This window comes from Martes martes, assembly GCF_963455335.1.
Source record: "Martes martes genome assembly, chromosome: 18".
NCBI lineage: Eukaryota > Metazoa > Chordata > Mammalia > Carnivora > Mustelidae > Martes > Martes martes.
In genome coordinates, this window is record NC_137906.1 from 18,382,967 (window position 1) to 18,410,880 (window position 27,914).

Below are 27,914 nucleotides of genomic sequence, written 5' to 3' on the forward strand. Positions count from 1 at the left end.
GGGGCCGGAACGCGGGCCATGCCACAGAGGCCGAGACAGCCACCAGCTTCCCACCTCCGCTTCGGAGCGCTGCCCCGGGAGAGCCCGGCCCCACGGCCCGGGCGCTCCGGCCTCCCGAAGCGGGACGCTTCCACTCTCCTGCGTGCTTCTCTCTCCGCACTCGTCTTTCCCCGGACGTCGTTCTCCCCGGAGCACGGTGTTGCTGTGAATTCAGGGCCCCGCTGTCTCGCTCTCGTGCCCGGCCCATGCTTCCAAAGTGCCTGACTCCCTGAAGCCCGCCGCCGGACCGGAGGCGCGGGCGGCACCCACACGTCCCCGGGGTGGAGGCCCGAGCCGGCAGAGCGTGGGCGTCCTCCACTGCGTCTGAGGGAAGGCTCTGGGACTGAGGGGAAGGGGGAGCTGACAGGGACCGCTCCGTGACGCGCGCAGAAGGAGCTGAGGGTCTGGCCTTGCTCTGAGCTCCTAGGGGCCACAAGCGCTTCTCTCTTCACGGGACGGAGTGGGGCTTGCTGGGCCACTGCCTCGTCCTGACGCTCTCCCTTGGCAGGAGCTCTGCGCTTCCACCGCCCGCTTCGGGCAGGGCTCCCTGCTCAGAGCCACCCCAGAGAGGCTGGTGGGAGGCCGACGCGGCCGTTCGGCTCTCTCCGCGAGCCGGCTGTGCAGCCCGGGGCTTTCCGAACGCTTGCTCCGCTGGGGTCGTCCGAAGGCTCTCTGCCGCTGAGGGAAACAAGGCTGCTGTCTGACGTTCTCCCGCGCCCTCCCAACTAGGCCGTTTGTCCTGCTCCATGTGGCGCTTCACCGTCGCAGCAGGAGCCGCTTTCGCAGCCCTTCTGCGGGGCTACGGTGAGGCCGAGAGAAGGGGCCGACATCTCGGTCGGCCCCCGACCCCAGGCCCTGCAGGCAGCCTTCCCTGGGCTTCCGCCTCCACCCGCCGCGCCCACTCTCTCGCTCTCGACCAGAGAGGCCTGCAAGCCCAAGGCCGCTCTGCTCCAGGCTTCTCGCTCGGAGGGAAGGCTGTGGTGCTCACTCGAGCTTTCCAGGCTCAGCTTTCCTAAGGCATGCTTCTCCGTGGAGCGACGAGTGCGGGGTGGTGCTGTTGGCATGCCCCCCTCTCTTGTTTCTCCCAGGGAGCTCCAGGGGGCCGGAACGCGGGCCATGCCACAGAGGCCGAGGCAGCCACCAGCTTCCCACCTCCGCTTCGGAGCGCTGCCCCGGGAGAGCCCGGCCCCACGGCCCGGGCGCTCCGGCCTCCCGAAGCGGGACGCTTCCACTCTCCTGCGTGCTTCTCTCTCCGCACTCGTCTTTCCCCGGACGTCGTTCTCCCCGGAGCACGGTGTTGCTGTGAATTCAGGGCCCCGCTGTCTCGCTCTCGTGCCCGGCCCATGCTTCCAAAGTGCCTGACTCCCTGAAGCCCACCGCCGGACCGGAGGCGCGGGCGGCACCCACACGTCCCCGGGGTGGAGGCCCGAGCCGGCAGAGCGTGGGCGTCCTCCACTGCGTCTGAGGGAAGGCTCTGGGACTGAGGGGAAGGGGGAGCTGACAGGGACCGCTCCGTGACACGCGCAGAAGGAGCTGAGGGTCTGGCCCTTGCTCTGTGCTCCTAGGGGCCACAAGCGCTTCTCTCTTCACGGGACGGAGTGGGGCTTGCTGGGCCACTGCCTCGTCCTGACGCTCTCCCTTGGCAGGAGCTCTGCGCTTCCACCGCCCGCTTCGGGCAGGGCTCCCTGCTCAGAGCCACCCCAGAGAGGCTGGTGGGAGGCCGGCGCGGCCGTTCGGCTCTCTCCGCGAGCCGGCTGTGCAGCCCGGGGCTTTCCGAACGCTTGCTCCGCTGGGGTCGTCCGAAGGCTCTCTGCAGCTGAGGGAAACGAGGCTGCTGTCAGACGTTCTCCCGCGCCCTCCGAACTAGGCCGTTTGTCCTGCTCCATGTGGCGCTTCACCGTCGCAGCAGGAGCCGCTTTCGCAGCCCTTCTGCGGTGCTACGGTGAGGCCGAGAGAACGGGCCGACATCTCGGTCGGCCCCCGACCCCAGGCCCTGCAGGCAGCCTTCCCTGGGCTTCCGCCTCCACCCGCCGCACCCACTCTCTCGCTCTCGGCCAGAGAGGCCTGCACGCCCAAGGCCGCTCGGCTCCAGGCTTCTCGCTCGGAGGGAAGGCTGTGGTGCTCACTCGAGCTTTCCAGGCTCAGCTTTCCGAAGGCATGCTTCTCCGTGGAGCGACGAGTGCGGGGTGGTGCTGTTGGCATGCCCCCCTCTCTTGTTTCTCCCAGGGAGCTCCAGGGGGCCGGAACGCGGGCCATGCCACAGAGGCCGAGGCAGCCACCAGCTTCCCACCTCCGCTTCGGAGCGCTGCCCCGGGAGAGCCCGGCCCCACGGCCCGGGCGCTCCGGCCTCCCGAAGCGGGACGCTTCCACTCTCCTGCGTGCTTCTCTCTCCGCACTCGTCTTTCCCCGGACGTCGTTCTCCCCGGAGCACGGTGTTGCTGTGAATTCAGGGCCCTGCTGTCTCGCTCTCGTGCCCGGCCCATGCTTCCAAAGTGCCTGACTCCCTGAAGCCCGCCGCCGGACCGGAGGCGCGGGCGGCACCCACACGTCCCCGGGGTGGAGGCCCGAGCCGGCAGAGCGTGGGCGTCCTCCACTGCGTCTGAGGGAAGGCTCTGGGACTGAGGGGAAGGGGGAGCTGACAGGGACCGCTCCGTGACGCGCGCAGAAGGAGCTGAGGGTCTGGCCTTGCTCTGAGCTCCTAGGGGCCACAAGCGCTTCTCTCTTCACGGGACGGAGTGGGGCTTGCTGGGCCACTGCCTCGTCCTGACGCTCTCCCTTGGCAGGAGCTCTGCGCTTCCACCGCCCGCTTCGGGCAGGGCTCCCTGCTCAGAGCCACCCCAGAGAGGCTGGTGGGAGGCCGGCGCGGCCGTTCGGCTCTCTCCGCGAGCCGGCTGTGCAGCCCGGGGCTTTCCGAACGCTTGCTCCGCTGGGGTCGTCCGAAGGCTCTCTGCACCTGAGGGAAACGAGGCTGCTGTCTGACGTTCTCCCGCGCCCTCCCAACTAGGCCGTTTGTCCTGCTCCATGTGGCGCTTCACCGTCGCAGCAGTAGCCGCTTTCGCAGCCCTTCTGCGGGGCTACGGTGAGGCTGAGAGAAGGGGCCGACATCTCGGTCGGCCACCGACCCCAGGCCCTTCAGGCAGCCTTCCCTGGGCTTCCGCCTCCACCCGCCGCGCCCACTCTCTCGCTCTCGGCCAGAGAGGCCTGCACGCCCAAGGCCGCTCGGCTCCAGGCTTCTCGCTCGGAGGGAAGGCTGTGGTGCTCACTCGAGCTTTCCAGGCTCAGCTTTCCGAAGGCATGCTTCTCCGTGGAGCGACGAGTGCGGGGTGGTGCTGTTGGCATGCCCCCCTCTCTTGTTTCTCCCAGGGAGCTCCAGGGGACCGGAACGCGGGCCATGCCACAGAGGCCGAGGCAGCCAACAGCTTCCCACCTCCGCTTCGGAGCGCTGCCCCGGGAGAGCCCGGCCCCACGGCCCGGGCGCTCCGGCCTCCCGAAGCGGGACGCTTCCACTCTCCTGCGTGCTTCTCTCTCCGCACTCGTCTTTCCCCGGACGTCGTTCTCCCCAGAGCACGGTGTTGCTGTGAATTCAGGGCCCCGCTGTCTCGCTCTCGTGCCCGGCCCATGCTTCCAAAGTGCCTGACTCCCTGAAGCCCGCCGCCGGACCGGAGGCGCGGGCGGCACCCACACGTCCCCGGGGTGGAGGCCCGAGCCGGCAGAGCGTGGGCGTCCTCCACTGCGTCTGAGGGAAGGCTCTGGGACTGAGGGGAAGGGGGAGCTGACAGGGACCGCTCCGTGACGCGCGCAGAAGGAGCTGAGGGTCTGGCCTTGCTCTGAGCTCCTAGGGGCCACAAGCGCTTCTCTCTTCACGGGACGGAGTGGGGCTTGCTGGGCCACTGCCTCGTCCTGACGCTCTCCCTTGGCAGGAGCTCTGCGCTTCCACCGCCCGCTTCGGGCAGGGCTCCCTGCTCAGAGCCACCCCAGAGAGGCTAGTGGGAGGCCGACGCTGCCTTTCGGCTCTCTCCGCGAGCCGGCTGTGCAGCCCGGGGCTTTCCGAACGCTTGCTCCGCTGGGGTCGTCCGAAGGCTCTCTGCCGCTGAGGGAAACAAGGCTGCTGTCTGACGTTCTCCCGCGCCCTCCCAACTAGGCCGTTTGTCCTGCTCCATGTGGCGCTTCACCGTCGCAGCAGGAGCCGCTTTCGCAGCCCTTCTGCGGGGCTACGGTGAGGCCGAGAGAAGGGGCCGACATCTCGGTCGGCCCCCGACCCCAGGCCCTGCAGGCAGCCTTCCCTGGGCTTCCGCCTCCACCCGCCGCGCCCACTCTCTCGCTCTCGACCAGAGAGGCCTGCACGCCCAAGGCCGCTCGGCTCCAGGCTTCTCGCTCGGAGGGAAGGCTGTGGTGCTCACTCGAGCTTTCCAGGCTCAGCTTTCCGAAGGCATGCTTCTCCGTGGAGCGACGAGTGCGGGGTGGTGCTGTTGGCATGCCCCCCTCTCTTGTTTCTCCCAGGGAGCTCCAGGGGGCCGGAACGCGGGCCATGCCACAGAGGCCGAGGCAGCCACCAGCTTCCCACCTCCGCTTCGGAGCGCTGCCCCGGGAGAGCCCGGCCCCACGGCCCGGGCGCTCCGGCCTCCCGAAGCGGGACGCTTCCACTCTCCTGCGTGCTTCTCTCTCCGCACTCGTCTTTCCCCGGACGTCGTTCTCCCCGGAGCACGGTGTTGCTGTGAATTCAGGGCCCTGCTGTCTCGCTCTCGTGCCCGGCCCATGCTTCCAAAGTGCCTGACTCCCTGAAGCCCGCCGCCGGACCGGAGGCGCGGGCGGCACCCACACGTCCCCGGGGTGGAGGCCCGAGCCGGCAGAGCGTGGGCGTCCTCCACTGCGTCTGAGGGAAGGCTCTGGGACTGAGGGGAAGGGGGAGCTGACAGGGACCGCTCCGTGACGCGCGCAGAAGGAGCTGAGGGTCTGGCCCTTGCTCTGTGCTCCTAGGGGCCACAAGCGCTTCTCTCTTCACGGGACGGAGTGGGGCTTGCTGGGCCACTGCCTCGTCCTGACGCTCTCCCTTGGCAGGAGCTCTGCGCTTCCACCGCCCGTCTCGGGCAGGGCTCCCTGCTCAGAGCCACCCCAGAGAGGCTGGTGGGAGGCCGGCGCGGCCGTTCGGTTCTCTCCGCGAGCCGGCTGTGCAGCCCGGGGCTTTCCGAACGCTTGCTCCGCTGGGGTCGTCCGAAGGCTCTCTGCACCTGAGGGAAACGAGGCTGCTGTCAGACGTTCTCCCGCGCCCTCCGAACTAGGCCGTTTGTCCTGCTCCATGCGGCGCTTCACCGTCGCAGCAGGAGCCGCTTTCGCAGCCCTTCTGCGGGGCTACGGTGAGGCCGAGAGAAGGGGCCGACATCTCGGTCGGCCACCGACCCCAGGCCCTGCAGGCAGCCTTCCCTGGGCTTCCGCCTCCACCCGCCGCGCCCACTCTCTCGCTCTCGGCCAGAGAGGCCTGCACGCCCAAGGCCGCTCGGCTCCAGGCTTCTCGCTCGGAGGGAAGGCTGTGGTGCTCACTCGAGCTTTCCAGGCTCAGCTTTCGGAAGGCATGCTTCTCCGTGGAGCGACGAGTGCGGGGTGGTGCTGTTGGCATGCCCCCCTCTCTTGTTTCTCCCAGGGAGCTCCAGGGGACCGGAACGCGGGCCATGCCACAGAGGCCGAGGCAGCCAACAGCTTCCCACCTCCGCTTCGGAGCGCTGCCCCGGGAGAGCCCGGCCCCACGGCCCGGGCGCTCCGGCCTCCCGAAGCGGGACGCTTCCACTCTCCTGCGTGCTTCTCTCTCCGCACTCGTCTTTCCCCGGACGTCGTTCTCCCCGGAGCACGGTGTTGCTGTGAATTCAGGGCCCCGCTGTCTCGCTCTCGTGCCCGGCCCATGCTTCCAAAGTGCCTGACTCCCTGAAGCCCACCGCCGGACCGGAGGCGCGGGCGGCACCCACACGTCCCCGGGGTGGAGGCCCGAGCCGGCAGAGCGTGGGCGTCCTCCACTGCGTCTGAGGGAAGGCTCTGGGACTGAGGGGAAGGGGGAGCTGACAGGGACCGCTCCGTGACACGCGCAGAAGGAGCTGAGGGTCTGGCCCTTGCTCTGTGCTCCTAGGGGCCACAAGCGCTTCTCTCTTCACGGGACGGAGTGGGGCTTGCTGGGCCACTGCCTCGTCCTGACGCTCTCCCTTGGCAGGAGCTCTGCGCTTCCACCGCCCGCTTCGGGCAGGGCTCCCTGCTCAGAGCCACCCCAGAGAGGCTGGTGGGAGGCCGGCGCAGCCGTTCGGCTCTCTCCGCGAGCCGGCTGTGCAGCCCGGGGCTTTCCGAACGCTTGCTCCGCTGGGGTCGTCCGAAGGCTCTCTGCAGCTGAGGGAAACGAGGCTGCTGTCAGACGTTCTCCCGCGCCCTCCGAACTAGGCCGTTTGTCCTGCTCCATGTGGCGCTTCACCGTCGCAGCAGGAGCCGCTTTCGCAGCCCTTCTGCGGTGCTACGGTGAGGCCGAGAGAACGGGCCGACATCTCGGTCGGCCCCCGACCCCAGGCCCTGCAGGCAGCCTTCCCTGGGCTTCCGCCTCCACCCGCCGCACCCACTCTCTCGCTCTCGGCCAGAGAGGCCTGCACGCCCAAGGCCGCTCGGCTCCAGGCTTCTCGCTCGGAGGGAAGGCTGTGGTGCTCACTCGAGCTTTCCAGGCTCAGCTTTCCGAAGGCATGCTTCTCCGTGGAGCGACGAGTGCGGGGTGGTGCTGTTGGCATGCCCCCCTCTCTTGTTTCTCCCAGGGAGCTCCAGGGGGCCGGAACGCGGGCCATGCCACAGAGGCCGAGGCAGCCACCAGCTTCCCACCTCCGCTTCGGAGCGCTGCCCCGGGAGAGCCCGGCCCCACGGCCCGGGCGCTCCGGCCTCCCGAAGCGGGACGCTTCCACTCTCCTGCGTGCTTCTCTCTCCGCACTCGTCTTTCCCCGGACGTCGTTCTCCCCGGAGCACGGTGTTGCTGTGAATTCAGGGCCCTGCTGTCTCGCTCTCGTGCCCGGCCCATGCTTCCAAAGTGCCTGACTCCCTGAAGCCCGCCGCCGGACCGGAGGCGCGGGCGGCACCCACACGTCCCCGGGGTGGAGGCCCGAGCCGGCAGAGCGTGGGCGTCCTCCACTGCGTCTGAGGGAAGGCTCTGGGACTGAGGGGAAGGGGGAGCTGACAGGGACCGCTCCGTGACGCGCGCAGAAGGAGCTGAGGGTCTGGCCTTGCTCTGAGCTCCTAGGGGCCACAAGCGCTTCTCTCTTCACGGGACGGAGTGGGGCTTGCTGGGCCACTGCCTCGTCCTGACGCTCTCCCTTGGCAGGAGCTCTGCGCTTCCACCGCCCGCTTCGGGCAGGGCTCCCTGCTCAGAGCCACCCCAGAGAGGCTGGTGGGAGGCCGGCGCGGCCGTTCGGCTCTCTCCGCGAGCCGGCTGTGCAGCCCGGGGCTTTCCGAACGCTTGCTCCGCTGGGGTCGTCCGAAGGCTCTCTGCACCTGAGGGAAACGAGGCTGCTGTCTGACGTTCTCCCGCGCCCTCCCAACTAGGCCGTTTGTCCTGCTCCATGTGGCGCTTCACCGTCGCAGCAGGAGCCGCTTTCGCAGCCCTTCTGCGGGGCTACGGTGAGGCTGAGAGAAGGGGCCGACATCTCGGTCGGCCACCGACCCCAGGCCCTGCAGGCAGCCTTCCCTGGGCTTCCGCCTCCACCCGCCGCGCCCACTCTCTCGCTCTCGGCCAGAGAGGCCTGCACGCCCAAGGCCGCTCGGCTCCAGGCTTCTCGCTCGGAGGGAAGGCTGTGGTGCTCACTCGAGCTTTCCAGGCTCAGCTTTCCGAAGGCATGCTTCTCCGTGGAGCGACGAGTGCGGGGTGGTGCTGTTGGCATGCCCCCCTCTCTTGTTTCTCCCAGGGAGCTCCAGGGGACCGGAACGCGGGCCATGCCACAGAGGCCGAGGCAGCCAACAGCTTCCCACCTCCGCTTCGGAGCGCTGCCCCGGGAGAGCCCGGCCCCACGGCCCGGGCGCTCCGGCCTCCCGAAGCGGGACGCTTCCACTCTCCTGCGTGCTTCTCTCTCCGCACTCGTCTTTCCCCGGACGTCGTTCTCCCCAGAGCACGGTGTTGCTGTGAATTCAGGGCCCCGCTGTCTCGCTCTCGTGCCCGGCCCATGCTTCCAAAGTGCCTGACTCCCTGAAGCCCGCCGCCGGACCGGAGGCGCGGGCGGCACCCACACGTCCCCGGGGTGGAGGCCCGAGCCGGCAGAGCGTGGGCGTCCTCCACTGCGTCTGAGGGAAGGCTCTGGGACTGAGGGGAAGGGGGAGCTGACAGGGACCGCTCCGTGACGCGCGCAGAAGGAGCTGAGGGTCTGGCCTTGCTCTGAGCTCCTAGGGGCCACAAGCGCTTCTCTCTTCACGGGACGGAGTGGGGCTTGCTGGGCCACTGCCTCGTCCTGACGCTCTCCCTTGGCAGGAGCTCTGCGCTTCCACCGCCCGCTTCGGGCAGGGCTCCCTGCTCAGAGCCACCCCAGAGAGGCTGGTGGGAGGCCGACGCGGCCTTTCGGCTCTCTCCGCGAGCCGGCTGTGCAGCCCGGGGCTTTCCGAACGCTTGCTCCGCTGGGGTCGTCCGAAGGCTCTCTGCCGCTGAGGGAAACAAGGCTGCTGTCTGACGTTCTCCCGCGCCCTCCCAACTAGGCCGTTTGTCCTGCTCCATGTGGCGCTTCACCGTCGCAGCAGGAGCCGCTTTCGCAGCCCTTCTGCGGGGCTACGGTGAGGCCGAGAGAAGGGGCCGACATCTCGGTCGGCCCCCGACCCCAGGCCCTGCAGGCAGCCTTCCCTGGGCTTCCGCCTCCACCCGCCGCGCCCACTCTCTCGCTCTCGACCAGAGAGGCCTGCACGCCCAAGGCCGCTCGGCTCCAGGCTTCTCGCTCGGAGGGAAGGCTGTGGTGCTCACTCGAGCTTTCCAGGCTCAGCTTTCCGAAGGCATGCTTCTCCGTGGAGCGACGAGTGCGGGGTGGTGCTGTTGGCATGCCCCCCTCTCTTGTTTCTCCCAGGGAGCTCCAGGGGGCCGGAACGCGGGCCATGCCACAGAGGCCGAGGCAGCCACCAGCTTCCCACCTCCGCTTCGGAGCGCTGCCCCGGGAGAGCCCGGCCCCACGGCCCGGGCGCTCCGGCCTCCCGAAGCGGGACGCTTCCACTCTCCTGCGTGCTTCTCTCTCCGCACTCGTCTTTCCCCGGACGTCGTTCTCCCCGGAGCACGGTGTTGCTGTGAATTCAGGGCCCTGCTGTCTCGCTCTCGTGCCCGGCCCATGCTTCCAAAGTGCCTGACTCCCTGAAGCCCGCCGCCGGACCGGAGGCGCGGGCGGCACCCACACGTCCCCGGGGTGGACGCCCGAGCCGGCAGAGCGTGGGCGTCCTCCACTGCGTCTGAGGGAAGGCTCTGGGACTGAGGGGAAGGGGGAGCTGACAGGGACCGCTCCGTGACGCGCGCAGAAGGAGCTGAGGGTCTGGCCCTTGCTCTGTGCTCCTAGGGGCCACAAGCGCTTCTCTCTTCACGGGACGGAGTGGGGCTTGCTGGGCCACTGCCTCCTCCTGACACTCTCCCTTGACAGGAGGTCTGCGCTTCCACCGACCGCTTCGGGCAGGGCTTCCTGCTCAGAGCCACCCCAGAGAGGCTGGTGGGAGGCCGGCGCGGCCGTTCGTCTCTCTCCGCGAGCCGGCTGTGCAGCCCGGGGCTTTCCGAACGCTTGCTCCGCTGGGTCGTCCGAAGGCTCTCTGCAGCTGAGGGAAACGAGGCTGCTGTCAGACATTCTCCCGCGCCCTCCGAACTAGGCCGTTTGTCCTGCTCCATGTGGCGCTTCACCGTCGCAGCAGGAGCCGCTTTCGCAGCCCTTCTGCGGGGCTACGGTGAGGCCGAGAGAAGGGGCCGACATCTCGGTCGGCCCCCGACCCCAGGCCCTGCAGACAGCCTTCCCTGGGCTTCCGCCTCCACCCGCCGCGCCCACTCTCTCGCCCTCGGCCAGAGAGGCCTGCACGCCCAAGGCCGCTCGGCTCCAGGCTTCTCGCTCGGAGGGAAGGCTGTGGTGCTCACTCGAGCTTTCCAGGCTCAGCTTTCCGAAGGCATGCTTCTCCGTGGAGCGACGAGTGCGGGGTGGTGCTGTTGGCATGCCCCCCTCTCTTGTTTCTCCCAGGGAGCTCCAGGGGGCCGGAACGCGGGCCATGCCACAGAGGCCGAGGCAGCCAACAGCTTCCCACCTCCGCTTCGGAGCGCTACCCTGGGAGAGCCCGGCCCCACGGCCCGGCGCTCCGGCCTCCCGAAGCGGGACGCTTCCACTCTCCTGCGTGCTTCTCTCTCCGCACTCGTCTTTCCCCGGACGTCGTTCTCCCCGGAGCACGGTGTTGCTGTGAATTCAGGGCCCCGCTGTCTCGCTCTCGTGCCCGGCCCATGCTTCCAAAGTGCCTGACTCCCTGAAGCCCGCCGCCGGACCGGAGGCGCGGGCGGCACCCACACGTCCCCGGGGTGGAGGCCCGAGCCGGCAGAGCGTGGGCGTCCTCCACTGCGTCTGAGGGAAGGCTCTGGGACTGAGGGGAAGGGGGAGCTGACAGGGACCGCTCCGTGACGCGCGCAGAAGGAGCTGAGGGTCTGGCCCTTGCTCTGTGCTCCTAGGGGCCACAAGCGCTTCTCTCTTCACGGGACGGAGTGGGGCTTGCTGGGCCACTGCCTCGTCCTGACGCTCTCCCTTGGCAGGAGCTCTGCGCTTCCACCGCCCGTCTCGGGCAGGGCTCCCTGCTCAGAGCCACCCCAGAGAGGCTGGTGGGAGGCCGGCGCGGCCGTTCGGCTCTCTCCGCGAGCCGGCTGTGCAGCCCGGGGCTTTCCGAACGCTTGCTCCACTGGGGTCGTCCGAAGGCTCTCTGCACCTGAGGGAAACGAGGCTGCTGTCAGACGTTCTCCCGCGCCCTCCGAACTAGGCCGTTTGTCCTGCTCCATGCGGCGCTTCACCGTCGCAGCAGGAGCCGCTTTCGCAGCCCTTCTGCGGGGCTACGGTGAGGCCGAGAGAAGGGGCCGACATCTCGGTCGGCCACCGACCCCAGGCCCTGCAGGCAGCCTTCCCTGGGCTTCCGCCTCCACCCGCCGCGCCCACTCTCTCGCTCTCGGCCAGAGAGGCCTGCACGCCCAAGGCCGCTCGGCTCCAGGCTTCTCGCTCGGAGGGAAGGCTGTGGTGCTCACTCGAGCTTTCCAGGCTCAGCTTTCGGAAGGCATGCTTCTCCGTGGAGCGACGAGTGCGGGGTGGTGCTGTTGGCATGCCCCCCTCTCTTGTTTCTCCCAGGGAGCTCCAGGGGACCGGAACGCGGGCCATGCCACAGAGGCCGAGGCAGCCAACAGCTTCCCACCTCCGCTTCGGAGCGCTGCCCCGGGAGAGCCCGGCCCCACGGCCCGGGCGCTCCGGCCTCCCGAAGCGGGACGCTTCCACTCTCCTGCGTGCTTCTCTCTCCGCACTCGTCTTTCCCCGGACGTCGTTCTCCCCGGAGCACGGTGTTGCTGTGAATTCAGGGCCCCGCTGTCTCGCTCTCGTGCCCGGCCCATGCTTCCAAAGTGCCTGACTCCCTGAAGCCCGCCGCCGGACCGTAGGGGCGGGCGACACCCACACGTCCCCGGGGTGGAGGCCCGAGCCAGCAGAGCGTGGGCGTCCTCCACTGCGTCTGAGGGAAGGCTCTGGGACTGAGGGGAAGGGGGAGCTGACAGGGACCGCTCCGTGACGCGCGCAGAAGGAGCTGAGGGTCTGGCCCTTGCTCTGTGCTCCTAGGGGCCACAAGCGCTTCTCTCTTCCCGGGACGGAGTGGGGCTTGCTGGGCCACTGCCTCGTCCTGACGCTCTTCCTTGGCAGGAGCTCTGCGCTTCCACCGCCCGCTTCGGGCAGGGCTCCCTGCTCAGAGCCACCCCAGAGAGGCTGGTGGGAGGCCGGCGCAGCCGTTCGGCTCTCTCCGCGAGCCGGCTGTGCAGCCCGGGGCTTTCCGAACGCTTGCTCCGCTGGGGTCGTCCGAAGGCTCTCTGCAGCTGAGGGAAACGAGGCTGCTGTCAGACGTTCTCCCGCGCCCTCCGAACTAGGCCGTTTGGCCTGCTCTATGTGGCGCTTCACCGTGGCAGCAGGAGCCGCTTTCGCAGCCCTTCTGCGGGGCTACTGTGAGGCCGAGAGAAGGGGCCGACATCTCGGTCGGCCACCGACCCCAGGCCCTGCAGGCAGCCTTCCCTGGGCTTCCGCCTCCACCCGCCGCGCCCACTCTCTCGCTCTCGGCCAGAGAGGTCTGCACGCCCAAGGCCGCTCGGCTCCAGGCTTCTCGTTCGGAGGGAAGGCTGTGGTGCTCACTCGAGCTTTCCAGGCTCACCTTTCGGAAGGCATGCTTCTCCTTGGAGCGACGAGTGCGGGGTGGTGCTGTTGGCATGCCCCCCTCTCTTGTTTCTTCCAGGGAGCTCCAGGGGGCCGGAACGCGGGCCATGCCACAGAGGCCGAGGCAGCCACCAGCTTCCCACCTCCGCTTCAGAGCGCTGCCCCGGGAGAGCCCGGCCCCACGGCCCGGGCGCTCCGGCCTCCCGAAGCGGGACGCTTCCACTCTCCTGCGTGCTTCTCTCTCCGCACTCGTCTTTCCCCGGACGTCGTTCTCCCCGGAGCACGGTGTTGCTGTGAATTCAGGGCCCCGCTGTCTCGCTCTCGTGCCCGGCCCATGCTTCCAAAGTGCCTGACTCCCTGAAGCCCGCCGCCGGACCGGAGGCGCGGGCGGCACCCACACGTCCCCGGGGTGGAGGCCCGAGCCGGCAGAGCGTGGGCGTCCTCCACTGCGTCTGAGGGAAGGCTCTGGGACTGAGGGGAAGGGGGAGCTGACAGGGACCGCTCCGTGACGCGCGCAGAAGGAGCTGAGGGTCTGGCCCTTGCTCTGTGCTCCTAGGGGCCACAAGCGCTTCTCTCTTCACGGGACGGAGTGGGGCTTGCTGGGCCACTGCCTCGTCCTGACGCTCTCCCTTGGCAGGAGCTCTGCGCTTCCACCGCCCGTCTCGGGCAGGGCTCCCTGCTCAGAGCCACCCCAGAGAGGCTGGTGGGAGGCCGGCGCGGCCGTTCGGCTCTCTCCGCGAGCCGGCTGTGCAGCCCGGGGCTTTACGAACGCTTGCTCCACTGGGGTCGTCCGAAGGCTCTCTGCACCTGAGGGAAACGAGGCTGCTGTCAGACGTTCTCCCGCGCCCTCCGAACTAGGCCGTTTGTCCTGCTCCATGCGGCGCTTCACCGTCGCAGCAGGAGCCGCTTTCGCAGCCCTTCTGCGGGGCTACGGTGAGGCTGAGAGAAGGGGCCGACATCTCGGTCGGCCACCGACCCCAGGCCCTGCAGGCAGCCTTCCCTGGGCTTCCGCCTCCACCCGCCGCGCCCACTCTCTCGCTCTCGGCCAGAGAGGCCTGCACGCCCAAGGCCGCTCGGCTCCAGGCTTCTCGCTCGGAGGGAAGGCTGTGGTGCTCACTCGAGCTTTCCAGGCTCAGCTTTCCGAAGGCATGCTTCTCCGTGGAGCGACGAGTGCGGGGTGGTGCTGTTGGCATGCCCCCCTCTCTTGTTTCTCCCAGGGAGCTCCAGGGGGCCGGAACGCGGGCCATGCCACAGAGGCCGAGGCAGCCACCAGCTTCCCACCTCCGCTTCGGAGCGCTGCCCCGGGAGAGCCCGGCCCCACGGCCCGGGCGCTCCGGCCTCCCGAAGCGGGACGCTTCCACTCTCCTGCGTGCTTCTCTCTCCGCACTCGTCTTTCCCCGGACGTCGTTCTCCCCGGAGCACGGTGTTGCTGTGAATTCAGGGCCCCGCTGTCTCGCTCTCGTGCCCGGCCCATGCTTCCAAAGTGCCTGACTCCCTGAAGCCCGCCGCCGGACCGGAGGTGCGGGCGGCACCCACACGTCCCCGGGGTGGAGGCCCGAGCCGGCAGAGCGTGGGCGTCCTCCACTGCGTCTGAGGGAAGGCTCTGGGACTGAGGGGAAGGGGGAGCTGACAGGGACCGCTCCGTGACGCGCGCAGAAGGAGCTGAGGGTCTGGCCCTTGCTCTGTGCTCCTAGGGGCCACAAGCGCTTCTCTCTTCACGGGACGGAGTGGGGCTTGCTGGGCCACTGCCTCGTCCTGACGCTCTCCCTTGGCAGGAGCTCTGCGCTTCCACCGCCCGCTTCGGGCAGGGCTCCCTGCTCAGAGCCACCCCAGAGAGGCTGGTGGGAGGCCGGCGCAGCCGTTCGGCTCTCTCCGCGAGCCGGCTGTGCAGCCCGGGGCTTTCCGAACGCTTGCTCCGCTGGGGTCGTCCGAAGGCTCTCTGCAGCTGAGGGAATCGAGGCTGCTGTCAGACGTTCTCCCGCGCCCTCCGAACTAGGCCGTTTGTCCTGCTCCATGTGGCGCTTCACCGTCGCAGCAGGAGCCGCTTTCGCAGCCCTTCTGCGGTGCTACGGTGAGGCCGAGAGAACGGGCCGACATCTCGGTCGGCCCCCGACCCCAGGCCCTGCAGGCAGCCTTCCCTGGGCTTCCGCCTCCACCCGCCGCGCCCACTCTCTCGCTCTCGGCCAGAGAGGCCTGCACGCCCAAGGCCGCTCGGCTCCAGGCTTCTCGCTCGGAGGGAAGGCTGTGGTGCTCACTCGAGCTTTCCAGGCTCAGCTTTCCGAAGGCATGCTTCTCCGTGGAGCGACGAGTGCGGGGTGGTGCTGTTGGCATGCCCCCCTCTCTTGTTTCTCCCAGGGAGCTCCAGGGGACCGGAACGCGGGCCATGCCACAGAGGCCGAGGCAGCCAACAGCTTCCCACCTCCGCTTCGGAGCGCTGCCCCGGGAGAGCCCGGCCCCACGGCCCGGGCGCTCCGGCCTCCCGAAGCGGGACGCTTCCACTCTCCTGCGTGCTTCTCTCTCCGCACTCGTCTTTCCCCGGACGTCGTTCTCCCCGGAGCACGGTGTTGCTGTGAATTCAGGGCCCCGCTGTCTCGCTCTCGTGCCCGGCCCATGCTTCCAAAGTGCCTGACTCCCTGAAGCCCGCCGCCGGACCGGAGGCGCGGGCGGCACCCACACGTCCCCGGGGTGGAGGCCCGAGCCGGCAGAGCGTGGGCGTCCTCCACTGCGTCTGAGGGAAGGCTCTGGGACTGAGGGGAAGGGGGAGCTGACAGGGACCGCTCCGTGACGCGCGCAGAAGGAGCTGAGGGTCTGGCCTTGCTCTGAGCTCCTAGGGGCCACAAGCGCTTCTCTCTTCACGGGACGGAGTGGGGCTTGCTGGGCCACTGCCTCGTCCTGACGCTCTCCCTTGGCAGGAGCTCTGCGCTTCCACCGCCCGCTTCGGGCAGGGCTCCCTGCTCAGAGCCACCCCAGAGAGGCTGGTGGGAGGCCGACGCGGCCTTTCGGCTCTCTCCGCGAGCCGGCTGTGCAGCCCGGGGCTTTCCGAACGCTTGCTCCGCTGGGGTCGTCCGAAGGCTCTCTGCCGCTGAGGGAAACAAGGCTGCTGTCTGACGTTCTCCCGCGCCCTCCCAACTAGGCCGTTTGTCCTGCTCCATGTGGCGCTTCACCGTCGCAGCAGGAGCCGCTTTCGCAGCCCTTCTGCGGGGCTACGGTGAGGCCGAGAGAAGGGGCCGACATCTCGGTCGGCCCCCGACCCCAGGCCCTGCAGGCAGCCTTCCCTGGGCTTCCGCCTCCACCCGCCGCGCCCACTCTCTCGCTCTCGACCAGAGAGGCCTGCACGCCCAAGGCCGCTCGGCTCCAGGCTTCTCGCTCGGAGGGAAGGCTGTGGTGCTCACTCGAGCTTTCCAGGCTCAGCTTTCCGAAGGCATGCTTCTCCGTGGAGCGACGAGTGCGGGGTGGTGCTGTTGGCATGCCCCCCTCTCTTGTTTCTCCCAGGGAGCTCCAGGGGGCCGGAACGCGGGCCATGCCACAGAGGCCGAGGCAGCCACCAGCTTCCCACCTCCGCTTCGGAGCGCTGCCCCGGGAGAGCCCGGCCCCACGGCCCGGGCGCTCCGGCCTCCCGAAGCGGGACGCTTCCACTCTCCTGCGTGCTTCTCTCTCCGCACTCGTCTTTCCCCGGACGTCGTTCTCCCCGGAGCACGGTGTTGCTGTGAATTCAGGGCCCTGCTGTCTCGCTCTCGTGCCCGGCCCATGCTTCCAAAGTGCCTGACTCCCTGAAGCCCGCCGCCGGACCGGAGGCGCGGGCGGCACCCACACGTCCCCGGGGTGGACGCCCGAGCCGGCAGAGCGTGGGCGTCCTCCACTGCGTCTGAGGGAAGGCTCTGGGACTGACGGGAAGGGGGAGCTGACAGGGACCGCTCCGTGACGCGCGCAGAAGGAGCTGAGGGTCTGGCCCTTGCTCTGTGCTCCTAGGGGCCACAAGCGCTTCTCTCTTCACGGGACGGAGTGGGGCTTGCTGGGCCACTGCCTCCTCCTGACACTCTCCCTTGACAGGAGGTCTGCGCTTCCACCGACCGCTTCGGGCAGGGCTTCCTGCTCAAAGCCACCCCAGAGAGGCTGGTGGGAGGCCGGCGCGGCCGTTCGTCTCTCTCCGCGAGCCGGCTGTGCAGCCCGGGGCTTTCCGAACGCTTGCTCCGCTGGGTCGTCCGAAGGCTCTCTGCAGCTGAGGGAAACGAGGCTGCTGTCAGACATTCTCCCGCGCCCTCCGAACTAGGCCGTTTGTCCTGCTCCATGTGGCGCTTCACCGTCGCAGCAGGAGCCGCTTTCGCAGCCCTTCTGCGGGGCTACGGTGAGGCCGAGAGAAGGGGCCGACATCTCGGTCGGCCCCCGACCCCAGGCCCTGCAGGCAGCCTTCCCTGGGCTTCCGCCTCCACCCGCCGCGCCCACTCTCTCGCCCTCGGCCAGAGAGGCCTGCACGCCCAAGGCCGCTCGGCTCCAGGCTTCTCGCTCGGAGGGAAGGCTGTGGTGCTCACTCGAGCTTTCCAGGCTCAGCTTTCCGAAGGCATGCTTCTCCGTGGAGCGACGAGTGCGGGGTGGTGCTGTTGGCATGCCCCCCTCTCTTGTTTCTCCCAGGGAGCTCCAGGGGGCCGGAACGCGGGCCATGCCACAGAGGCCGAGGCAGCCAACAGCTTCCCACCTCCGCTTCGGAGCGCTACCCTGGGAGAGCCCGGCCCCACGGCCCGGCGCTCCGGCCTCCCGAAGCGGGACGCTTCCACTCTCCTGCGTGCTTCTCTCTCCGCACTCGTCTTTCCCCGGACGTCGTTCTCCCCGGAGCACGGTGTTGCTGTGAATTCAGGGCCCCGCTGTCTCGCTCTCGTGCCCGGCCCATGCTTCCAAAGTGCCTGACTCCCTGAAGCCCGCCGCCGGACCGGAGGCGCGGGCGGCACCCACACGTCCCCGGGGTGGAGGCCCGAGCCGGCAGAGCGTGGGCGTCCTCCACTGCGTCTGAGGGAAGGCTCTGGGACTGAGGGGAAGGGGGAGCTGACAGGGACCGCTCCGTGACGCGCGCAGAAGGAGCTGAGGGTCTGGCCCTTGCTCTGTGCTCCTAGGGGCCACAAGCGCTTCTCTCTTCACGGGACGGAGTGGGGCTTGCTGGGCCACTGCCTCGTCCTGACGCTCTCCCTTGGCAGGAGCTCTGCGCTTCCACCGCCCGTCTCGGGCAGGGCTCCCTGCTCAGAGCCACCCCAGAGAGGCTGGTGGGAGGCCGGCGCGGCCGTTCGGCTCTCTCCGCGAGCCGGCTGTGCAGCCCGGGGCTTTCCGAACGCTTGCTCCACTGGGGTCGTCCGAAGGCTCTCTGCACCTGAGGGAAACGAGGCTGCTGTCAGACGTTCTCCCGCGCCCTCCGAACTAGGCCGTTTGTCCTGCTCCATGCGGCGCTTCACCGTCGCAGCAGGAGCCGCTTTCGCAGCCCTTCTGCGGGGCTACGGTGAGGCCGAGAGAAGGGGCCGACATCTCGGTCGGCCACCGACCCCAGGCCCTGCAGGCAGCCTTCCCTGGGCTTCCGCCTCCACCCGCCGCGCCCACTCTCTCGCTCTCGGCCAGAGAGGCCTGCACGCCCAAGGCCGCTCGGCTCCAGGCTTCTCGCTCGGAGGGAAGGCTGTGGTGCTCACTCGAGCTTTCCAGGCTCAGCTTTCGGAAGGCATGCTTCTCCGTGGAGCGACGAGTGCGGGGTGGTGCTGTTGGCATGCCCCCCTCTCTTGTTTCTCCCAGGGAGCTCCAGGGGACCGGAACGCGGGCCATGCCACAGAGGCCGAGGCAGCCAACAGCTTCCCACCTCCGCTTCGGAGCGCTGCCCCGGGAGAGCCCGGCCCCACGGCCCGGGCGCTCCGGCCTCCCGAAGCGGGACGCTTCCACTCTCCTGCGTGCTTCTCTCCGCACTCGTCTTTCCCCGGACGTCGTTCTCCCCGGAGCACGGTGTTGCTGTGAATTCAGGGCCCCGCTGTCTCGCTCTCGTGCCCGGCCCATGCTTCCAAAGTGCCTGACTCCCTGAAGCCCGCCGAGGGACCGTAGGGGCGGGCGACACCCACACGTCCCCGGGGTGGAGGCCCGAGCCAGCAGAGCGTGGGCGTCCTCCACTGCGTCTGAGGGAAGGCTCTGGGACTGAGGGGAAGGGGGAGCTGACAGGGACCGCTCCGTGACGCGCGCAGAAGGAGCTGAGGGTCTGGCCCTTGCTCTGTGCTCCTAGGGGCCACAAGCGCTTCTCTCTTCCCGGGACGGAGTGGGGCTTGCTGGGCCACTGCCTCGTCCTGACGCTCTTCCTTGGCAGGAGCTCTGCGCTTCCACCGCCCGCTTCGGGCAGGGCTCCCTGCTCAGAGCCACCCCAGAGAGGCTGGTGGGAGGCCGGCGCAGCCGTTCGGCTCTCTCCGCGAGCCGGCTGTGCAGCCCGGGGCTTTCCGAACGCTTGCTCCGCTGGGGTCGTCCGAAGGCTCTCTGCAGCTGAGGGAAACGAGGCTGCTGTCAGACGTTCTCCCGCGCCCTCCGAACTAGGCCGTTTGGCCTGCTCTATGTGGCGCTTCACCGTGGCAGCAGGAGCCGCTTTCGCAGCCCTTCTGCGGGGCTACTGTGAGGCCGAGAGAAGGGGCCGACATCTCGGTCGGCCACCGACCCCAGGCCCTGCAGGCAGCCTTCCCTGGGCTTCCGCCTCCACCCGCCGCGCCCACTCTCTCGCTCTCGGCCAGAGAGGTCTGCACGCCCAAGGCCGCTCGGCTCCAGGCTTCTCGTTCGGAGGGAAGGCTGTGGTGCTCACTCGAGCTTTCCAGGCTCACCTTTCGGAAGGCATGCTTCTCCTTGGAGCGACGAGTGCGGGGTGGTGCTGTTGGCATGCCCCCCTCTCTTGTTTCTTCCAGGGAGCTCCAGGGGGCCGGAACGCGGGCCATGCCACAGAGGCCGAGGCAGCCACCAGCTTCCCACCTCCGCTTCAGAGCGCTGCCCCGGGAGAGCCCGGCCCCACGGCCCGGGCGCTCCGGCCTCCCGAAGCGGGACGCTTCCACTCTCCTGCGTGCTTCTCTCTCCGCACTCGTCTTTCCCCGGACGTCGTTCTCCCCGGAGCACGGTGTTGCTGTGAATTCAGGGCCCCGCTGTCTCGCTCTCGTGCCCGGCCCATGCTTCCAAAGTGCCTGACTCCCTGAAGCCCGCCGCCGGACCGGAGGCGCGGGCGGCACCCACACGTCCCCGGGGTGGAGGCCCGAGCCGGCAGAGCGTGGGCGTCCTCCACTGCGTCTGAGGGAAGGCTCTGGGACTGAGGGGAAGGGGGAGCTGACAGGGACCGCTCCGTGACGCGCGCAGAAGGAGCTGAGGGTCTGGCCCTTGCTCTGTGCTCCTAGGGGCCACAAGCGCTTCTCTCTTCACGGGACGGAGTGGGGCTTGCTGGGCCACTGCCTCGTCCTGACGCTCTCCCTTGGCAGGAGCTCTGCGCTTCCACCGCCCGTCTCGGGCAGGGCTCCCTGCTCAGAGCCACCCCAGAGAGGCTGGTGGGAGGCCGGCGCGGCCGTTCGGCTCTCTCCGCGAGCCGGCTGTGCAGCCCGGGGCTTTACGAACGCTTGCTCCACTGGGGTCGTCCGAAGGCTCTCTGCACCTGAGGGAAACGAGGCTGCTGTCAGACGTTCTCCCGCGCCCTCCGAACTAGGCCGTTTGTCCTGCTCCATGCGGCGCTTCACCGTCGCAGCAGGAGCCGCTTTCGCAGCCCTTCTGCGGGGCTACGGTGAGGCCGAGAGAAGGGGCCGACATCTCGGTCGGCCACCGACCCCAGGCCCTGCAGGCAGCCTTCCCTGGGCTTCCGCCTCCACCCGCCGCGCCCACTCTCTCGCTCTCGGCCAGAGAGGCCTGCACGCCCAAGGCCGCTCGGCTCCAGGCTTCTCGCTCGGAGGGAAGGCTGTGGTGCTCACTCGAGCTTTCCAGGCTCAGCTTTCCGAAGGCATGCTTCTCCGTGGAGCGACGAGTGCGGGGTGGTGCTGTTGGCATGCCCCCCTCTCTTGTTTCTCCCAGGGAGCTCCAGGGGGCCGGAACGCGGGCCATGCCACAGAGGCCGAGGCAGCCACCAGCTTCCCACCTCCGCTTCGGAGCGCTGCCCCGGGAGAGCCCGGCCCCACGGCCCGGGCGCTCCGGCCTCCCGAAGCGGGACGCTTCCACTCTCCTGCATGCTTCTCTCTCCGCACTCGTCTTTCCCCGGACGTCGTTCTCCCCGGAGCACGGTGTTGCTGTGAATTCAGGGCCCCGCTGTCTCGCTCTCGTGCCCGGCCCATGCTTCCAAAGTGCCTGACTCCCTGAAGCCCGCCGCCGGACCGGAGGTGCGGGCGGCACCCACACGTCCCCGGGGTGGAGGCCCGAGCCGGCAGAGCGTGGGCGTCCTCCACTGCGTCTGAGGGAAGGCTCTGGGACTGAGGGGAAGGGGGAGCTGACAGGGACCGCTCCGTGACGCGCGCAGAAGGAGCTGAGGGTCTGGCCCTTGCTCTGTGCTCCTAGGGGCCACAAGCGCTTCTCTCTTCACGGGACGGAGTGGGGCTTGCTGGGCCACTGCCTCGTCCTGACGCTCTCCCTTGGCAGGAGCTCTGCGCTTCCACCGCCCGCTTCCGGCAGGGCTCCCTGCTCAGAGCCACCCCAGAGAGGCTGGTGGGAGGCCGGCGCGGCCGTTCGGCTCTCTCCGCGAGCCGGCTGTGCAGCCCGGGGCTTTCCGAACGCTTGCTCCGCTGGGTCGTCCGAAGGCTCTCTGCAGCTGAGGGAAACGAGGCTGCTGTCAGACGTTCTCCCGCGCCCTCCGAATTAGGCCGTTTGTCCTGCTCCATGTGGCGCTTCACCGTCGCAGCAGGAGCCGCTTTCGCAGCCCTTCTGCGGGGCTACGGTGAGGCCGAGAGAAGGGGCCGACATCTCGGTCGGCCCCCGACCCCAGGCCCTGCAGGCAGCCTTCCCTGGGCTTCCGCCTCCACCCGCCGCGCCCACTCTCTCGCTCTCGGCCAGAGAGGCCTGCACGCCCAAGGCCGCTCGGCTCCAGGCTTCTCGCTCGGAGGGAAGGCTGTGGTGCTCACTCGAGCTTTCCAGGCTCAGCTTTCCGAAGGCATGCTTCTCCGTGGAGCGACGAGTGCGGGGTGGTGCTGTTGGCATGCCCCCCTCTCTTGTTTCTCCCAGGGAGCTCCAGGGGGCCGGAACGCGGGCCATGCCACAGAGGCCGAGGCAGCCAACAGCTTCCCACCTCCGCTTCGGAGCGCTACCCTGGGAGAGCCCAGCCCCACGGCCCGGGCGCTCCGGCCTCCCGAAGCGGGACGCTTCCACTCTCCTGCGTGCTTCTCTCTCCGCACTCGTCTTTCCCCGGACGTCGTTCTCCCCGGAGCACGGTGTTGCTGTGAATTCAGGGCCCCGCTGTCTCGCTCTCGTGCCCGGCCCATGCTTCCAAAGTGCCTGACTCCCTGAAGCCCGCCGCCGGACCGGAGGCGCGGGCGGCACCCACACGTCCCCGGGGTGGAGGCCCGAGCCGGCAGAGCGTGGGCGTCCTCCACTGCGTCTGAGGGAAGGCTCTGGGACTGAGGGGAAGGGGGAGCTGACAGGGACCGCTCCGTGACGCGCGCAGAAGGAGCTGAGGGTCTGGCCCTTGCTCTGTGCTCCTAGGGGCCACAAGCGCTTCTCTCTTCACGGGACGGAGTGGGGCTTGCTGGGCCACTGCCTCGTCCTGACGCTCTCCCTTGGCAGGAGCTCTGCGCTTCCACCGCCCGTCTCGGGCAGGGCTCCCTGCTCAGAGCCACCCCAGAGAGGCTGGTGGAAGGCCGGCGCGGCCGTTCGGCTCTCTCCGCGAGCTGGCTGTGCAGCCCGGGGCTTTCCGAACGCTTGCTCCGCTGGGGTCGTCCGAAGGCTCTCTGCAGCTGAGGGAAACGAGGCTGCTGTCAGACGTTCTCCCGCGCCCTACGTACTAGGCCGTTTGTCCTGCTCCATGCGGCGCTTCACCGTCGCAGCAGGAGCCGCTTTCGCAGCCCTTCTGCGGGGCTACGGTGAGGCCGAGAGAAGGGGCCAACATCTCGGTCGGCCACCGACCCCAGGCCCTGCAGGCAGCCTTCCCTGGGCTTCCGCCTCCACCCGCCGCGCCCACTCTCTCGCTCTCGGCCAGAGAGGTCTGCACGCCCAAGGCCGCTCGGCTCCAGGCTTCTCGCTCGGAGGGAAGGCTGTGGTGCTCACTCGAGCTTTCCAGGCTCAGCTTTCCGAAGGCATGCTTCTCCGTGGAGCGACGAGTGCGGGGTGGTGCTGTTGGCATGCCCCCCTCTCTTGTTTCTCCCAGGGAGCTCCAGGGGGCCGGACGCGGGCCATGCCACAGAGGCCGAGACAGCCACCAGCTTCCCACCTCCGCTTCGGAGCGCTGCCCCGGGAGAGCCCGGCCCCACGGCCCGGGCGCTCCGGCCTCCCGAAGCGGGACGCTTCCACTCTCCTGCGTGCTTCTCTCTCCGCACTCGTCTTTCCCCGGACGTCGTTCTCCCCGGAGCACGGTGTTGCTGTGAATTCAGGGCCCCGCTGTCTCGCTCTCGTGCCCGGCCCATGCTTCCAAAGTGCCTGACTCCCTGAAGCCCGCCGCCGGACCGGAGGCGCGGGCGGCACCCACAGGTCCCCGGGGTGGAGGCCCGAGCCGGCAGAGCGTGGGCGTCCTCCACTGCGTCTGAGGGAAGGCTCTGGGACTGAGGGGAAGGGGGAGCTGACAGGGACCGCTCCGTGACACGCGCAGAAGGAGCTGAGGGTCTGGCCCTTGCTCTGTGCTCCTAGGGGCCACAAGCGCTTCTCTCTTCCCGGGACGGAGTGGGGCTTGCTGGGCCACTGCCTCGTCCTGACGCTCTCCCTTGGCAGGAGCTCTGCGCTTCCACCGCCCGCTTCGGGCAGGGCTCCCTGCTCAGAGCCACCCCAGAGAGGCTGGTGGGAGGCCGGCGCAGCCGTTCGGCTCTCTCCGCGAGCCGGCTGTGCAGCCCGGGGCTTTCCGAACGCTTGCTCCGCTGGGGTCGTCCGAAGGCTCTCTGCAGCTGAGGGAAACGAGGCTGCTGTCAGACGTTCTCCCGCGCCCTCCGAACTAGGCCGTTTGTCCTGCTCCATGTGGCGCTTCACCGTCGCAGCAGGAGCCGCTTTCGCAGCCCTTCTGCGGTGCTACGGTGAGGCCGAGAGAAGGGGCCGACATCTCGGTCGGCCCCCGACCCCAGGCCCTGCAGGCAGCCTTCCCTGGGCTTCCGCCTCCACCCGCCGCGCCCACTCTCTCGCTCTCGGCCAGAGAGGCCTGCACGCCCAAGGCCGCTCGGCTCCAGGCTTCTCGCTCGGAGGGAAGGCTGTGGTGCTCACTCGAGCTTTCCAGGCTCAGCTTTCCGAAGGCATGCTTCTCCGTGGAGCGACGAGTGCGGGGTGGTGCTGTTGGCATGCCCCCCTCTCTTGTTTCTCCCAGGGAGCTCCAGGGGGCCGGAACGCGGGCCATGCCACAGAGGCCGAGGCAGCCACCAGCTTCCCACCTCCGCTTCGGAGCGCTGCCCCGGGAGAGCCCGGCCCCACGGCCCGGGCGCTCCGGCCTCCCCAAGCGGGACGCTTCCACTCTCCTGCGTGCTTCTCTCTCCGCACTCGTCTTTCCCCGGACGTCGTTCTCCCCGGAGCACGGTGTTGCTGTGAATTCAGGGCCCTGCTGTCTCGCTCTCGTGCCCGGCCCATGCTTCCAAAGTTCCTGACTCCCTGAAGCCCGCCGCCGGACCGGAGGCGCGGGCGGCACCCACACGTCCCCGGGGTGGAGGCCCGAGCCGGCAGAGCGTGGGCCTCCTCCACTGCGTCTGAGGGAAGGCTCTGGGACTGAGGGGAAGGGGGAGCTGACAGGGACCGCTCCGTGACGCGCGCAGAAGGAGCTGAGGGTCTGGCCTTGCTCTGAGCTCCTAGGGGCCACAAGCGCTTCTCTCTTCACGGGACGGAGTGGGGCTTGCTGGGCCACTGCCTCGTCCTGACGCTCTCCCTTGGCAGGAGCTCTGCGCTTCCACCGCCCGCTTCGGGCAGGGCTCCCTGCTCCGAGCCACCCCAGAGAGGCTGGTGGGAGGCCGGCGCGGCCGTTTGGCTCTCTCCGCGAGCCGGCTGTGCAGCCCGGGGCTTTCCGAACGCTTGCTCCGCTGGGTCGTCCGAAGGCTCTCTGCACCTGAGGGAAACGAGGCTGCTGTCTGACGTTCTCCCGCGCCCTCCCAACTAGGCCGTTTGTCCTGCTCCATGTGGCGCTTCACCGTCGCAGCAGGAGCCGCTTTCGCAGCCCTTCTGCGGGGCTACGGTGAGGCTGAGAGAAGGGGCCGACATCTCGGTCGGCCCCCGACCCCAGGCCCTGCAGGCAGCCTTCCCTGGGCTTCCGCCTCCACCCGCCGCGCCCACTCTCTCGCTCTCGGCCAGAGAGGCCTGCACGCCCAAGGCCGCTCGGCTCCAGGCTTCTCGCTCGGAGGGAAGGCTGTGGTGCTCACTCGAGCTTTCCAGGCTCAGCTTTCCGAAGGCATGCTTCTCCGTGGAGCGACGAGTGCGGGGTGGTGCTGTTGGCATGCCCCCCTCTCTTGTTTCTCCCAGGGAGCTCCAGGGGACCGGAACGCGGGCCATGCCACAGAGGCCGAGGCAGCCAACAGCTTCCCACCTCCGCTTCGGAGCGCTGCCCCGGGAGAGCCCGGCCCCACGGCCCGGGCGCTCCGGCCTCCCGAAGCGGGACGCTTCCACTCTCCTGCGTGCTTCTCTCTCCGCACTCGTCTTTCCCCGGACGTCGTTCTCCCCGGAGCACGGTGTTGCTGTGAATTCAGGGCCCCGCTGTCTCGCTCTCGTGCCCGGCCCATGCTTCCAAAGTGCCTGACTCCCTGAAGCCCGCCGCCGGACCGGAGGCGCGGGCGGCACCCACACGTCCCCGGGGTGGAGGCCCGAGCCGGCAGAGCGTGGGCGTCCTCCACTGCGTCTGAGGGAAGGCTCTGGGACTGAGGGGAAGGGGGAGCTGAAAGGGACCGCTCCGTGACGCGCGCAGAAGGAGCTGAGGGTCTGGCCTTGCTCTGAGCTCCTAGGGGCCACAAGCGCTTCTCTCTTCACGGGACGGAGTGGGGCTTGCTGGGCCACTGCCTCGTCCTGACGCTCTCCCTTGGCAGGAGCTCTGCGCTTCCACCGCCCGCTTCGGGCAGGGCTCCCTGCTCAGAGCCACCCCAGAGAGGCTGGTGGGAGGCCGACGCGGCCGTTCGGCTCTCTCCGCGAGCCGGCTGTGCAGCCCGGGGCTTTCCGAACGCTTGCTCCGCTGGGGTCGTCCGAAGGCTCTCTGCCGCTGAGGGAAACAAGGCTGCTGTCTGACGTTCTCCCGCGCCCACCCAACTAGGCCGTTTGTCCTGCTCCATGTGGCGCTTAACCGTCGCAGCAGGAGCCGCTTTCGCAGCCCTTCTGCGGGGCTACGGTGAGGCCGAGAGAAGGGGCCGACATCTCGGTCGGCCCCCGACCCCAGGCCCTGCAGGCAGCCTTCCCTGGGCTTCCGCCTCCACCCGCCGCGCCCACTCTCTCGCTCTCGACCAGAGAGGCCTGCACGCCCAAGGCCGCTCGGCTCCAGGCTTCTCGCTCGGAGGGAAGGCTGTGGTGCTCACTCGAGCTTTCCAGGCTCAGCTTTCCTAAGGCATGCTTCTCCGTGGAGCGACGAGTGCGGGGTGGTGCTGTTGGCATGCCCCCCTCTCTTGTTTCTCCCAGGGAGCTCCAGGGGGCCGGAACGCGGGCCATGCCACAGAGGCCGAGGCAGCCACCAGCTTCCCACCTCCGCTTCGGAGCGCTGCCCCGGGAGAGCCCGGCCCCACGGCCCGGGCGCTCCGGCCTCCCGAAGCGGGACGCTTCCACTCTCCTGCGTGCTTCTCTCTCCGCACTCGTCTTTCCCCGGACGTCGTTCTCCCCGGAGCACGGTGTTGCTGTGAATTCAGGGCCCTGCTGTCTCGCTCTCGTGCCCGGCCCATGCTTCCAAAGTGCCTGACTCCCTGAAGCCCGCCGCCGGACCGGAGGCGCGGGCGGCACCCACACGTCCCCGGGGTGGAGGCCCGAGCCGGCAGAGCGTGGGCGTCCTCCACTGCGTCTGAGGGAAGGCTCTGGGACTGAGGGGAAGGGGGAGCTGACAGGGACCGCTCCGTGACGCGCGCAGAAGGAGCTGAGGGTCTGGCCCTTGCTCTGTGCTCCTAGGGGCCACAAGCGCTTCTCTCTTCACGGGACGGAGTGGGGCTTGCTGGGCCACTGCCTCCTCCTGACACTCTCCCTTGACAGGAGGTCTGCGCTTCCACCGACCGCTTCGGGCAGGGCTTCCTGCTCAGAGCCACCCCAGAGAGGCTGGTGGGAGGCCGGCGCGGCCGTTCGTCTCTCTCCGCGAGCCGGCTGTGCAGCCCGGGGCTTTCCGAACGCTTGCTCCGCTGGGTCGTCCGAAGGCTCTCTGCAGCTGAGGGAAACGAGGCTGCTGTCAGACATTCTCCCGCGCCCTCCGAACTAGGCCGTTTGTCCTGCTCCATGTGGCGCTTCACCGTCGCAGCAGGAGCCGCTTTCGCAGCCCTTCTGCGGGGCTACGGTGAGGCCGAGAGAAGGGGCCGACATCTCGGTCGGCCCCCGACCCCAGGCCCTGCAGGCAGCCTTCCCTGGGCTTCCGCCTCCACCCGCCGCACCCACTCTCTCGCTCTCGGCCAGAGAGGCCTGCACGCCCAAGGCCGCTCGGCTCCAGGCTTCTCGCTCGGAGGGAAGGCTGTGGTGCTCACTCGAGCTTTCCAGGCTCAGCTTTCCGAAGGCATGCTTCTCCGTGGAGCGACGAGTGCGGGGTGGTGCTGTTGGCATGCCCCCCTCTCTTGTTTCTCCCAGGGAGCTCCAGGGGGCCGGAACGCGGGCCATGCCACAGAGGCCGAGGCAGCCACCAGCTTCCCACCTCCGCTTCGGAGCGCTGCCCCGGGAGAGCCCGGCCCCACGGCCCGGCGCTCCGGCCTCCCGAAGCGGGACGCTTCCACTCTCCTGCGTGCTTCTCTCTCCGCACTCGTCTTTCCCCGGACGTCGTTCTCCCCGGAGCACGGTGTTGCTGTGAATTCAGGGCCCCGCTGTCTCGCTCTCGTGCCCGGCCCATGCTTCCAAAGTGCCTGACTCCCTGAAGCCCGCCGCCGGACCGGAGGCGCGGGCGGCACCCACACGTCCCCGGGGTGGAGGCCCGAGCCGGCAGAGCGTGGGCGTCCTCCACTGCGTCTGAGGGAAGGCTCTGGGACTGAGGGGAAGGGGGAACTGACAGGGACCGCTCCGTGACGCGCGCAGAAGGAGCTGAGGGTCTGGCCCTTGCTCTGTGCTCCTAGGGGCCACAAGCGCTTCTCTCTTCACGGGACGGAGTGGGGCTTGCTGGGCCACTGCTTCGTCCTGACGCTCTCCCTTGGCAGGAGCTCTGCGCTTCCACCGCCCGTCTCGGGCAGGGCTCCCTGCTCAGAGCCACCCCAGAGAGGCTGGTGGGAG